Source organism: Pygocentrus nattereri, chromosome 12, assembly GCF_015220715.1.
Source record: "Pygocentrus nattereri isolate fPygNat1 chromosome 12, fPygNat1.pri, whole genome shotgun sequence".
Lineage (NCBI taxonomy): Eukaryota > Metazoa > Chordata > Actinopteri > Characiformes > Serrasalmidae > Pygocentrus > Pygocentrus nattereri.
Genome location: NC_051222.1, coordinates 27,362,197 through 27,376,803, shown reverse-complemented (window position 1 = coordinate 27,376,803; position 14,607 = coordinate 27,362,197). Strand labels below are relative to the sequence as shown.

The 14,607-nt window shown below is 41.2% G+C and overlaps 1 protein-coding gene across 2 annotated transcripts in view; it reads left to right on the top strand.

The window, feature by feature from the left end:
• dachc (dachshund c) overlaps positions 1-14,607 on the top strand; it is a 116,977-nt gene that overhangs the window by 89,796 nt on the left and 12,574 nt on the right. The window lies entirely within an intron of this gene.

Below are 14,607 nucleotides of genomic sequence, written 5' to 3'. Positions count from 1 at the left end.
TGAGCCTGTGCAGCTTTTGCGCATGTGGGTCAGTTTAGGAGCTCATCTGTTCAGACTAATGTCGCATACAGGTCACCTTTTACCTGCTGTGTGAACACAGTAAAAAGTCAGTTCCAAGCATTTCTATTGGTGCATTCATCATGAAGTGTTCACATAATATAAAGAGCAGCTTGTGTTTTCAAACGGTGTTAAAAAATAAAAGCATAGCCATAGCTTTCGGTCTGTTTTCATACAACAGCAACAGTATTACTGTATACCAGATCAAAATTGGTGTTATAAGAGGGAGTAAACCTGACCCCCTGACCAACAGAGTTCAGTGAAAAGGTCATGTCTGGGCATGAGGATCATGAGGGCCTAGGCCTACAAGGCTGGACTCATTTGCCAAATTGTTCAACTTCAGATAGCTATTTAGCTTATTTATATCTTGTCTATAGAGCAGCGCAGCAGAGGTAGAGGAAGCAGGCTCATGTGTGAGCGATAGCCGATCCCCTGATGTGCCTTAATGTGAATTAAAATTCTGCGTGTTTTCTCTCCGCTCATGCATGGGGTCTCTGAGCGCCTGTTCCGAGAATGAAAAAAATCAACACGCTCACTCACATTTCTATGAAAATAATCCATTAGGGTGGGAAAGGGAAGGCAGCGGGGCTAAATTAGTTAGCGATTTGCGAAGCGTGAATTAATGAACAAGCTTTTTTCCCCCTCTTTTTTTGCCCAGCTCTCCTGGAGGTGTAATTTTCTGTAATAACCTCCCAGAACCCTTGTTTGGTTTCTGCGTTTGAAGGCTTTCATTAGCTTAATGAGGACTTTTGCAAGGGCGAGTAGTCAGCACAATTTTCTTCATTGCGCCATGGAGAGACGACGATGCTACCGAACCAGCCGCAAAGGTGTGTGTGTGTGTGTGTGTGTGTGTGTGTGTGCTGGTGGTTGCGCTGTTCGTTTTGATTTAGAAGAACCTCCAGGTTGGTTTGGCGTGAGTGGAGAAATGACTGAGATCTCGCCAGAAAACCAATATGGCCTAACGAAGGCGTCTCTGTAATAAAAGTCACGCCGGAGTAAAGACATAAACGATGATGAGCCGGGCCGCGGTGCATTAGATTAATGAGAACAAGCGTTCCGCTCTCTCCCAGCGAGATGAGAGCCGTGTGATAAACAGACAGTGCGTTCTGCAGGCGTCAGGCATGAGCAGCTGACGACTTCAGGCAGATAATGGAGAAACTGCTTCAATTTGTAGCCAATATCCGCCTAGGTTTATATGAACCATGCGTCTAATGACAGTGGATAGGCCTATTAGCACGCGATTGGTTTTGATCGCAAATAATTTCTATATCAAGGCCATAAAAAAAAACATTTTTCATTTAATGTAGTTCCCCGTGCATTTTAAAAGACATCTTCAAAGAGTATAAAGCAAAAAAAACACCTTCATTCAGTCATTTACTCATCTGTGAAGAAAAGGTCGTTTTCCAGGTTAATTTGGTATGATAATGAACACTGCTATCATTGGCTGGCAGGGTAAGAGGTGTGGCCAATGTGGAGCTCAGTGGTGGCTGCAGCAATGGACAGAAGTGAGGCCAGTTGTATTTACAGAGTGTAGACTGTCAGTTTTTCTGCATACTTTGTTTGTTAGCCCCCTTTTACCTTGCTCCTCAATGCTCAGGACCCCCACAGAGCAGGTATTATTTGGGTGGTGGATCATTCTCAGCACTGTAGTGACACTGACATGGTGGTGGTGGTGTGTGAGTGTGTTGACGCTGCTGGAGATACGACGTTTCCTGTAACTCTAGCAAAAATGTGTATGTAACACGAAATGTTTAGAGTATAATGGTGTCCTTTATTGTTTAGAATGAGCTTTTTTGTTTTTACATCGCTTAATTCACTGTGTGTTGCTCAACATCTGTTTTCTAGACTCTGTGCTTCTTCTGTGATGCTTTCTATAAACAGAAAAATGCGTCAGAGGCTTGAAATTTCACAGTTTCTCAGATGGCAGGCCATGTCATCCTTGACATGTACAGTAAGATGTAATAAGTGTTCTCTATCATGGTTTCAAATGGGGTTTAAGGGACAAAATGTAGTTAGCCTCAGTCATCAAAATGCAGTCATCTGAAATATGGACATTGGTCCCACAGAGCACCGTCTAAGAGTCAGAAAAGCAGCGACCCCCCCCAAAAATGAAAATTCTTTTGATTGAAGAAAACACTCAGACACCTATGCGGCCCATGCAGGGAGAGGGGCCTCTTACTATTCATCGTCTATCATGGAGCGGGGAGGACCTCTTTGTCATTGCTTTCAAACGAATCTTCGGGGGCAGAGCTGGATGTGTGAAGATCAGAAATCAAAACGTTCCCCTCTGCAGCTCCTCAAAGACGGCCGGGCTCAAAGACGTTATCCGCCCCAGAGCTTTTCAACTTCCCATCTACTCCCCCCCACACCCTCCCACCCCACCTCAAGTCTTTTGCTCTTATGCTGACTGCGGTGGACTTAAGCAAGAGGAAGTTCATTAGCCTGAGGAATCTGAAACGAGAGATAGAGAAAGAGAGAGTGACCTTGGTTCGAGGAGTGTTTATGATCAAACAAGCTGCCAGTGTCTGCTGCTGGAGAGCGCGAGTAGCGTGTGCGGATTCAACGGAAGGATCAATCAGATTTCAAGAGAGAGGGAGAGAGAAAAGGGAGAGGTGGCAGCTGCTAAGTCAGCACTGACTGTCCCTCCGGGGGGGCACTGTAGTTCAGCGTAGCAGCGCAAAGACTTCCGCTCGCTGAGTGCTCCCAGCATCATCCATCTGTAGACCCCGAGAGCCAGCAGCAGTTCTAGACGTGCAGATTCCGGGTAAAGCAGTGGTTCCAGGTTTGCGGCCTCTAACGTTTAGGGCAGGGATTTTTGGGGCTACATCTTTGCTTCAAAAGGCATTAGCTAACTGGCTATGTCAAAATAGGTAGGTACATCGTTAGCCAGCTACCTACAATACAGCTAGTTTGTCATTATGGTTTAGTTCTTCATTGTTTCGCTCTTCATTGTTTGCATCTGTTAATATTGATATTGAGTAATATCACAATGTAAGGGCTGGGATTTGAATTAGGGTAAGGGTGAGGGTTACTGAGCTAAAATGTATAATAATATTATACATTAATATTATCAGCTCACTGGCTAGTACAGTACTGGCTTTTACACTGCCTAAGTGTAAAAAATAAAGTCAAAATATTTTATATGAAGTGTATTGTTAGCTACCAACCTAAAACACACACACACAAACACACACTTACTAAGCCGCTTATCTTTCTGGGTCACGGGGAGAGCTGGAGCCTATACCAGCTGTCATTGGGTGGAAGGCAAGAAACACCCTGGACAGGTCGTCAGTCCATCGCAGGGCCCAACCGAAAATAGCAAAATATAATAAAATATTTCTTACAAGTTGGTGTAAATTTTTCCATAACAAAAATCAAGGTTTGACTAAAAAAATGCTTAAAGAAATATAATAGCTAATTATCGTTCACCACATATTTCTGTGCTATAATTTACTGATTAATAATAAGAAAAAAGAATAATATTTGATTTGATTTTGGGTGGTTCACCATTACCATTTTCTTATTTGTTATTTTCCTGTTCAATAAGCATGTGATATTAAAGAATATCATGATGTTAGACATTATACACATTGGAGCCTTAGTGCTGTTTATAGCTAAAATTGTTAGCTAGCTAGAGAAGTGCATTTAACTTTGTCATAAGCTTTAATATGAAAGATGTTGTCGGCCAGCTGGCTACCTTACTAACAAAAGCCCACCTGAACTAGTGCTGTTGGGCTGCTTGTAAATCGATCAAATACTTTCAGGTTGAAAAACAGGTTACGATAATAAACTACAGTCTGAAATGAGAATAGCAGCTAATTGTTGTTCACCATCATAATTTATTTCTTTTTAGTTTCACTATGAAACGACAGTGAGCGCTTATTGAAAGTCACAGTAATCAACATTACATAACACTATACGTATCACAACACTAAGGATTAGGGTCTGGCAAACATGTCCTATATACAGTATCTGTAGCTAAAGTTAGCAGCTATGCTTTATATTTTTCCTAATTTTCTCCTCATTTAGTCATTGCCAGTTCCAGCCTTTGTTAAGGCTCCCCCTGTCATATGACTCTACCAGTCTGGGAGGGTGACACGTTTCCTCTGGGATGCTTTTCAAATGGCCAGAAACATGAGATTATTGGACAGCTCTGTGTTTGGAGAGTAGCGCTAATTATTGAATCTGTTACATCAGCTAACGGATGTCTGCCTTGGCTAGAATTGCACTGAGTGACCCACCCAGAGATAGTGAGGACAGAGACTCGCGGCCACGGATGGCTGTGGCATCACCAGGGATGGAGCTCACCACCTCCTGATGACAAGGTCAATGTTTAGATGAATGTGGCACTCGGGAGCCCCTCGTCAAAATATTTCACATGAAAGGCACATTGTTAGCTTCTTAACTACTTCCATGCTTCCTCATAATAAACGACAAACTAATAAAATTTGTAAAAATGATATAATAACTACTTATTATTCACCATTAGCATTAGTCCCTTCATCAAATCCATACAAAATGACCATCAACTATTACATATACTTCTCAACATATTACATACACTTATGACCAAAGACGTCAGTGACTGTAAATCTGAGTCCGCAGGTCTAGTGCATATCGAGCGTTCCAGCGGCCAACACCGGCACTCTGCTAATCACATTCCTCCGGACGCGCTGCTTTTTTAGTGAGGAGAGTGGGGGGAGGGCAGGAGGAGGAAGCCAGAGATGGATTGTTTTTCATCTTTGAAACACCTTGGATGTGACAGCACGTCTCCCTCTCCTGCCAAGACGGAGAGATCAGATAAAGATGCTTTGGTCAGCTAAGTGAATCCGGAGAGGGAGGGGAGAGAGGGAGGCAGTTAAATCTAATCAAACTTCATCAGATATCAGGTAGAAGGTGAGATTTTGAGCACCTGCTCCTTTAAATGGATCCTGTATGCCGCTATATGTACTTAAAAACACACTCCGGCCAAAGAGCTATAGCGAGACTTTAATGCGGCTTTAAAGTGAAGGGCGTCCAAGAATGGAGGGAGGGTGAAAGAAGGGGTTTCAAGGTGGAAAGAAGGAATAAGTAAGTAACTGATAGTTGAACAGAGAGATTGACAGCCCTGTAAAAACATTTTGGCATCAACCTGAAATTTTACTGCATGAGGCAACGAAACCCCTTTTGGACTGACCATTAACTGACTTAGACTAAAATCCTTTTGCTTTGAGTGACCCTCAACCTTAATTACGTTTATTTTATTAAAACAGATGATTAAACTTTCCTCTCCAAAGACAGTCATAACAGCACTGAAACTTTATCAAATGTTTCAGCAGTGACTGTTTCAGCAGTGACTGTTTCAGCGGTGACTGTTTCAGTGGTGACTCAGTAGTGACTGTTTTAGTAGTGACTGCTTCAGTGGTGACTGTTTCAGTGGTGACTCTTTCAGTACTGACTCTTTCAGTGGTGACTCTTTCAGTAGTGACTGTTTCAGCGGTGACTGTTTCAGTGGTGACTGTTTCAGCAGTGACTGTTTCAGTGGTGACTCTTTCAGTACTGACTCTTTCAGTGGTGACTCTTTCAGTAGTGACTGTTTCAGCGGTGACTGTTTCAGTGGTAACTGTTTCAGCGGTGACTGTTTCAGCGGTGACTGTTTCAGCGGTGACTGTTTCAGTGGTGACTGACTGTTTCAGCGGTGACTGTTTCAGTGGTGACTGTTTCAGTGGAGACTGCTTCAATAGTGACTGTTTCAGTGGTGACTGTTTCAGTAGTGACTCTTTCAGTAGGGACTCTTTCAATAGTGACTGTTTCAGTGGTGACTCTTTCAGTAGTGACTTTCAGCGGTGACTGTTTCAGCGGTGACTGTTTCAGCGGTGACTGTTTCAGCGGTCACTGTTTCAGCGGTGACTGTTTCAGCGGTGACTGTTTCAGTGGTGACTTTTTCAGCGGTGACTGTTTCAGCGGTCACTGTTTCAGCGGTGACTGTTTCAGCGGTGACTGTTTCAGTGGTGACTGCTTCAATAGTGACTGTTTCAGTGGTGACTGTTTCAGTAGTGACTCTTTCAGTAGTGACTCTTTCAATAGTGACTGTTTCAGTGGTGACTCTTTCAGTAGTGACTTTCAGCGGTGACTGTTTCAGTGGTGATTGTTTCAGCGGTCACTGTTTCAGTGGTGACTGTTTCAGTGGTGACTGTTTCAGCAGTGACTGTTTCAGTGGTGACTCTTTCAGTAGTGACTGTTTCAGCAGTGACTGTTTCAGTGGTCACTGTTTCAGCGGTGACTGTTTAAGTGGTGACTGTTTCAGTGGTGACTGCTTCAATAGTGACTGTTTCAGTGGTGACTCTTTCAGTACTGACTCTTTCAGCGGTGACTCTTTCAGTAGTGACTGTTTCAGCGGTGACTGTTTCAGCGGTCACTGTTTCAGTGGTGACTGTTTCAGTGGTGACTGTTTCAGTGGTGACTGCTTCAATAGCGACTGTTTCAGTGGTGACTGTTTCAGTAGTGACTCTTTCAGTAGTGACTCTTTCAATAGTGACTGTTTCAGTGGTGACTCTTTCAGTAGTGACTGTTTCAGCGGTCACTGTTTCAGTGGTCACTGTTTCAGCGGTGACTGTTTCAGCGGTGACTGTTTCAGTGGTGACTGCTTCAATAGTGACTGTTTCAGTGGTGACTCTTTCAGTACTGACTCTTTCAGCGGTGACTCTTTCAGTAGTGACTGTTTCAGCGGTCACTGTTTCAGCGGTGACTGTTTCAGTGGTGACTGTTTCAGTGGTGACTGCTTCAATAGTGACTGTTTCAGTGGTGACTGCTTCAATAGTGACTGTTTCAGTGGTGACTGTTTCAGTAGTGACTCTTTCAGTAGTGACTCTTTCAATAGTGACTGTTTCAGTGGTGACTCTTTCAGTAGTGACTTTCAGCGGTGACTGTTTCAGTGGTGATTGTTTCAGCGGTCACTGTTTCAGTGGTGACTGTTTCAGTGGTGACTGTTTCAGCAGTGACTGTTTCAGTGGTGACTCTTTCAGTAGTGACTGTTTCAGCGGTGACTGTTTCAGTGGTCACTGTTTCAGCGGTGACTGTTTCAGTGGTGACTGTTTCAGTGGTGACTGCTTCAATAGTGACTGTTTCAGTACTGACTCTTTCAGTAGTGACTGTTTCAGCGGTGACTGTTTCAGCGGTGACTGTTTCAGCGGTGACTGTTTCAGTGGTGACTGTTTCAGTGGTGACTGCTTCAGTGGTGACTGCTTCAGTGGTGATTCTTTCAGCGGTGACACTTTCAGTAGTGACTGTTTCAGCGGTGTCTGTTTCAGCGGTGTCTGTTTCAACGGTGACTCTTTCAGTAGTGACTGTTTCAGCGGTGACTCTTTCAGTAGTGACTGTTTCAGTAGTGACTGTTTCAGTAGTGACTGATTCAGCGGTGACTGTTTCAGTGGTGACAATTTTAGCTAATTTTGAGCAAAATTCAAACCCACTAGCCCGTCCAAGACTAGCAAACACAGCTTTGAACAGTTAAACACATAAAATCCAATTTTTATTGAAACACAAAACTTTGCAGAAAATATGTGTTTCGATAGTGACAATTCTTAATGTTCCTCACTGATTTTCAGACTTTGGGACACATTTATTTCAAAACAAGGGGATCTAACTACTCACGATGTGGCTATGAAGGACAAGGATACAGTCCCACTTCCTGCTTTAAAATGAAGGGGCGTGGCTCTGTGTTTCATAATGAAATGAAAATGTGGGACAGCATTTAAACATTTTTTTAAATTTAAATATTAAATAAAAAATAAATCTAAATATATAAATAAGAACTCAATAACATCTTTTAAAAATTGCAAATATTAAAAATCAATATTTTTTAAATTATTATTTTCACAAGTTGAAGTTAGGGTTCGGGACTGAAACCTTCCAGTAGAAAGTACCCTATAAATGATGATTTTGTATATATTTAGCTTATTACTATCTCAGTTAATGCCTTGGGTTTAAATAGCTCATACTATAATGCTTGTAAATATCTAAATAATATCTAAATATATCTAAATATCTAAAACTTCATTTTTTCAAATAGTTTTTTTTTTTGCTGTGGGACTGCAGTTTGAGCTAATTTGGTAGGATGGTCCATATGTACAGATTCTTTGTCTTGGTCTCCTTTAGCTCCCTTTACTTATTCATCTGCCTCCAGAGTAGTTAGGCCGGAGAGCATGTCCACAGAGGTGATATTGAAATGGATCAGCTGTTGAATTGGAGCTTTTTATGAGCTACAGTGTTTTTACAGTGTTTTTCCATTTATTGTTGGATGCACTGTGATAGTTTCTATGTATATATCTTTCTGGTTAAGATCGTAGTTTGTGACACAATAAATGAGGATCTGTGAATTTTCAGCTTTGGTAGATCACTAAGAAAGGGTTAGCTGTTTTCATTCAAGTCCAATAAGTTATTTGATGGAAATAAAAGCAGAATAACAGTTCAGATGAACAACCGCAGTCAGTCTACATGTTAAAATCAACCCTTTTCCAGTGCTTCCAGTGAAGGGTGGACAAATGGGTGCAAATGAATATGGAAAAATGGGGGCACTATAATAAGGCAAAGGGGCATTTACATCCACTCGAGGAGTAAAAGGGAAAAAGAGAGAGAAAGAGACAGTGTGAACTAGAGAGCAAGAGAAAGAAAGAGAGAGGTACATTTAAGTCCAGAACTTCATTAAGTTAAGTGACTTCTACTAAATATTCCCTCTGTCGCCCACAGCCGTCCCCTGTAAAAATAGCCTGTCCTATTTTATAATCACCCACTCAAACAGTCCACGGAGGAGAGATAAGTGGAATATTTTTAAGTACAGATTGTCTTAATGCAATTAAAAGTGCTCGCATACTGCACCAAGTCTAATATCCCAGAAGACCAAACTGCTGCTTCAACAAAATTCCAAGCCCAAAGTGACTTATTCAACAAAAACTTCAAGATGACACGAAGCTGTTTAAAGAGGAAGATATGCTGCTGCATAAGGAAGCAGCCTGTGCTCGCAGTGTTGTAGGTGCTGCTGTGCTCTGAATGATTAAAGCACTCATCAGTTTACAGAAACAGTTTTGTTAAAATAGTAATGTAATAATGTAGGTAAACCTACATGTCTATTGACATTACTATATAAATCCAGTTCAAAACATGTTACAGGAGATGCACATTGAAATACGATGAACAGTGTTATTAGTCACTTATGTGGATTGCAGTCAGTTGTTACATTAGCAGTTATATATTTATACGTCCATAGAAGTCACAGTTATTGCTGTGGGTCGGGGCTGCATAATTCATTGTATTTTATCATCATTGCAATATTTTATGAATTTGTAAGGGTTACACATTGTCAAAAGCTGCAATAGCAAAAGGAATCAAATTCTATTATGTAATTAATGCCATAATTAGATTGACTGCACCCGTGGCCAAATTAGGTTTTGCTGGTAAAAATAAGTTACAAGGGACAGTGAAGGTGGAGCAGTTTGGAGATAAAGCCAGAGAGGCCAGGTTGAGATGGTTTGGACATGTGTTGAGGAGGAATAGTGGATATATTGGTCAAAGAATGTTGGAGATGGAGCTGCCGGGTAGAAGGAGAAGAGGTAGACCTCAGAGAAGGTTTATGGAGGTAGTGAAGGTGGAGCAGTGTGGAGATAAAGCCAGAGAGGCCAGGTTGAGATGGTTTGGACATGTGTTGAGGAGGAATAGTGGATATATTGGTCAAAGAATGTTGGAGATGGAGCTGCCGGGTAGAAGGAGAAGAGGTAGACCTCAGAGAAGGTTTATGGATGTAGTGAAGGTGGACATGGAGATGGTTGGTGTGAAAGTAGAGGAGGCAGTGGATAGGGCAAGATGGAGGCAGATGATCCGCTGTGGCGACCCCTAATGGGAAGAAGAAGAAGAAGCTGGTAAAAATAAGTTAACATATCTTAAATATGGCATGTTTTTGTACATTTTCATGTCTAATTTATATTTAGTTGCTGCACTTTTGGAAAAGAAAAGTAATAAAAAAATAAAAAATGTGAAAAAACTTTTGCACCAATATTTATGTTTACAATTTTTCTAAGATGTTAAGTACATGGTTTAAATTTGATTCCCATAGAAAATGTGTACATTTAATTTCACTTAGAACTGAAGTAATTAGACTTTGTTTTGCATGTAACTAGACGCTTTTTTTTTCCTGCAGTTGCTTGATTTAAGAAGGGCATCACTTACATAAACAACAATAACACTACACTTCAAAACTGATCTTAGCACTACGCTGTTTCTGGGAAGCCAGGCCCGGCATTGCTAATTCCCGGGAAGTTGAGCTCCCATAATTTCGCCATATGGTTATACAGCAGCCCACATATTAGTCCCATTTGTTTCATCCCATTTTATGATTAACATAACAGGTAAGCACACCTTGTCGCTAGGTTTCCCTTTTCCTAAACATACGGTAAATCACTGTTAATTCCACACGCGGTTACTTTGAGCGGCCGAGCCATATGGGTGAACCGGGTTATGGTAATAAAGCAGCTGTGTTTTGAAAAGAAAGTCACCTTCCCCACTACAGCAGTCTTTATTAGCCTGCACAGAGCCGGTTATTACTGCTAGAGATCTTCGCACACGTGTGTGTAAACTCCAGGAGCCTCTTCCACAGCCGTAGAAAATGAAGAGAGCCCATCTGGTCTCACTGCGCCAGTGTGCTCTAAAGCTTTTTGAAAGGTACAGCGGTGGAAGTTTTTACAGCCTTGTTGATGCATGTACTCTGCAGTCTTTGGGCTATAAAAGAAGCCTTCAACAGCTTTGAATGCATATAATGTTGGAGCCACAGGCAATAGTGTTGCTGTAAGTGTAGTATAGGGATGTGCATTCTGGCTGCAGTGGAGTCCAAAAGTCTGAGAGCACTAGTGAAAATGCTTCTATTTTGCTTTTGTAATTTAAATACAAAAAATCATTGCAGATTATATTATCAGCATAACAACTTAACTAATCAGTGGCTTAGGAAGTAGCTGGTATGTCCACGTTTTGCTTTAATGACAGGGTTCACTCATTTGCGCTCCACAAGGTTGTGCAAAAGCCTCTGATGAGTAGATCACATCCACTTAAGAGTTGTCGGAGCTTTAATGGAAGTGAGTAGTGAGGAAATGAGACTCGGAATAAAAATCTGACCTTGTTGTACAGGTTTTAATACGATCAGTGTTACACATTTGCTTACATTTTAGCTTGTTTTTTTGGGGGGGGGGTTTAAATGTTTAAATCTCTAGGACTTTCTGTTGTTAATATTTAAAACAGACAAATTCCATTAACCAGCAGAATAACACAGGGCCTGTAGACTTACTTTCTTAGGTGTTAACTGCACTGGTGTTAAGGGGCTGATATATTCAGTAGCACACCTTATGTTGTCTTTTATTTGTGTTTTTAAACGTATCCCTTTTTACAGGGCTTTGGGTTATAATTTACTTTATAAATAAATGCTTACTTATGTATTTTCCTGTGGATAATAAGTATAATAAATCTGACAACAGCATCGAAAAATCACATTATTAACATAGAACAGAATATTAAATAAGAGATATAGCCACATTTTAAAGCTCCAATGTTGCCCTGGTTTGCCCTAGTGTTAGTGTTAACGCTGCAGCTAATCTGATGAAGGGGCAGCCTCCAATTTCCCGACCGATTTCCCACGACTATTACTAAATAATACAAAACAATTTTTTTAAAATGCAATTCTCTGCAAAACTAAACAAGATCCACTACATTCAATTCACAGAATCAAAGGCTAACCAATAAAAATAGGTTTTTTAAATCTACACTTAAAAACATCAGTAAAGGGTGCAGACCTAATGTCCTGTGGTAGACTGTTCCACAGTCTTGGCGGTCTAACAGCAAAGGCCCGTTCATCTTTGAGTTTCAGCAAGACCGTGGCACAGCCAGTAACAACTGATCTGATGACCTCAAGGAACTGGAGAAAGAATAGAGCTGAAGCAGATCTCCTATATAAGACGATGCAGATCCATTTAGTGACTTGAAAACAAATAAAAGAACTTTTCATTGGATCCTGTAGTATACAGAGCCAGTGTGGGGATGCCAAGACTTCACAGTTTAGTTACTTTAATTACCTTTTATTGTCACTCTGATCAACTAATCAAATATAAGCGTTTCCTCAGTGATGTGCATCACAGTGCATCCAACAATAAAGGCAGCATGGGGCTTCTTTTGTACAGTGATAACACGTGCAGCCTGAATACACTGGCGGAAAACTTTGATGAGTTCAAGTGAACAAAGACCAAGACTCTGCATAGAGTCACTTTTCAGTGACATGTTAGGTTTGATTGGCTTTAATTGTAGCAGTATTATGTTGAAGTACTGATTCTGATCTGTTTGAATGGGAAATGTGTGGTGCAGTCAAATTAAGTACACCACATCTAAGTTGTAAGTAGAAGAAGAGATATTTCATTATGATTTTGAATGTAGTGAAAAGTTGTACAGTCTTCTTTTGCTAAGAGAAAATCACTGATCACTGTGTAATCACTTAATTACATTTAACAACATAGCAAAATGACAGTAAATGCTCTAGACGTCTAATGGACAAACCATTACTTGAGACATTGACTGACAAGGTGTAAAATTAGAATTTAGGAGATGCTATAAAAGTTACATTTGCTATACATCAGAGGGGAATACAAGAATGAGACAAGCTCCTTCTCCCCAGAAACCCAATAATAACCCTGTTGTCCCTCACTGGTCTGCTCCATACCATAAGGCCCCATACATTAGCAGCCCCTTTGAAGTACCGGCAGACGAGGAGATCAAGGCTTCAGCCTGATCAAAAACAACTCTGCTTCATTGTCCCACTGTATCATATGTCTGCCTTGTCTGGTTCTTTTAAGTGCAGGCCTCGGATCAGTCTGCTGCCGCGCCACTCTAACTATACCCAAAGCGCGCAGACTGACGCAGGATCAGAGGGTGGGCCTAAAATGTTTCTCACAACTTGAAAGAGCAGGTGGTTCTATGGAGGGCTTTGTAAACCGAACGTCTCGCCAGAGATACACTCAGAGACTTTGTGAAGGCTCCTTTAACTCATTAAAATCTGCCCCAGCATCGCTGGAGCACGTATATTACAGCTTGACATATTGTCTGAAACATTGTTGGGTTTGGTTGGTTTCAGACGCCAATTTCCCAAGTACGTGCTCGGCCTGTGTTCAGGTTCTGACAGCCCAGCTCCCACTTTCAACATTTCCCCCTCTGCATTTCCCCCTCTTTAGTTCTCCTGCTTACTTTATTCTTTCTTATCATTATTCATAACAGTAAAACATTTTTATGGCACGCTGGAGTCCCCTACTCTTGTCGTTGACAGAATTTAGCGCCATGTTCAGGTGCACTGAGAAAAAATTCAGCAGCCAAATGGATTTTTATGTTGGAGTTGTTTGATTTTTATGTTATATGTTCACTGTTTGTGAAGTATATCATCGCTATCCAGTGAAAAAAAACGATTTTTATTAAGTGTTTCTTTTCTACATGATTTGAACACAGCAGTCCTCCTTTACTTTGTTTGAAAATTTCATACCAAATGTTTATGATTAGAATATCATTATAATTTTTTTTTGTATTGAATTTAATATCTAAGTATTATATGCGATTATTGTTGTCATTGAATATAGAATAACAAAAATGATGTCGTTCAATGTAAAAAAACAAAGAAAGATAAAAATATACGTTAAAGGTTTGTTACAGTAGCTGCCATATTTCACCAGATTATTACTAAAACCATATGCACTGCAGATCCGGCAGCAGTAGAAGTGTCTCAGTGGCTCAGGCCTGCGAACAGAGATTGCCTGCCTGATGTCATAATGAAACCGGATTTACCGCTCAGAGGCCACCAGAACGGATCTAGGATCAACAACTAGCGGTCATGCCACATCGATATGATGGAGATTTACTGCTCAGAGGCCAGAGGGGAGAGAACCTGCTGACTCTCAGCAAATGATCGGGCTGACATTTACTCAGGCAGAGCGACACGGGGCGCATTAGAAACACAAAGTAGCTTTGATGTGCTATAACGACCTTGGACTGTTATTAGATCTGGCTGGCGTTTGGCTCTGAGGAAACACAGCTAAAACACTAAGCTCTGCATTTAAAGATGAGCCATTTTAGTGGAGAGTCTGATGTCAGGTTTATAAGGAAGTAACTCCAAGTATCAATGAGAGTGCACCACAAAAAAAGGATATTTTTATGTGTTTACTGTCCATCAAAAGTTTGGCAACAGCTTTTCAAATCATACAACAAATCAGTCATTTTACAGATCCAGATTTGCCGGACTGCCAGGTAGTGCGGTTTGATTCCTCATTCCATAGTTGACTATTCCACTTCTCAAGAGTTATGGGGTGGCTGGCTTTACACCACTCCAGCCGACACATAGCATTGCGCATAGAGATCTTATGCTTGTGTGCAGCTGCTGAGCATGGAAACCAACTTCAGGAAGCTCCAGACACACTTGTTGCTTCTAGAGACAGTAAGGAACTCGCTACACGCTTTAACACTTGGAGGGCCTTCTCTGTGAGTTTGAGTGGTCTGCTGCTT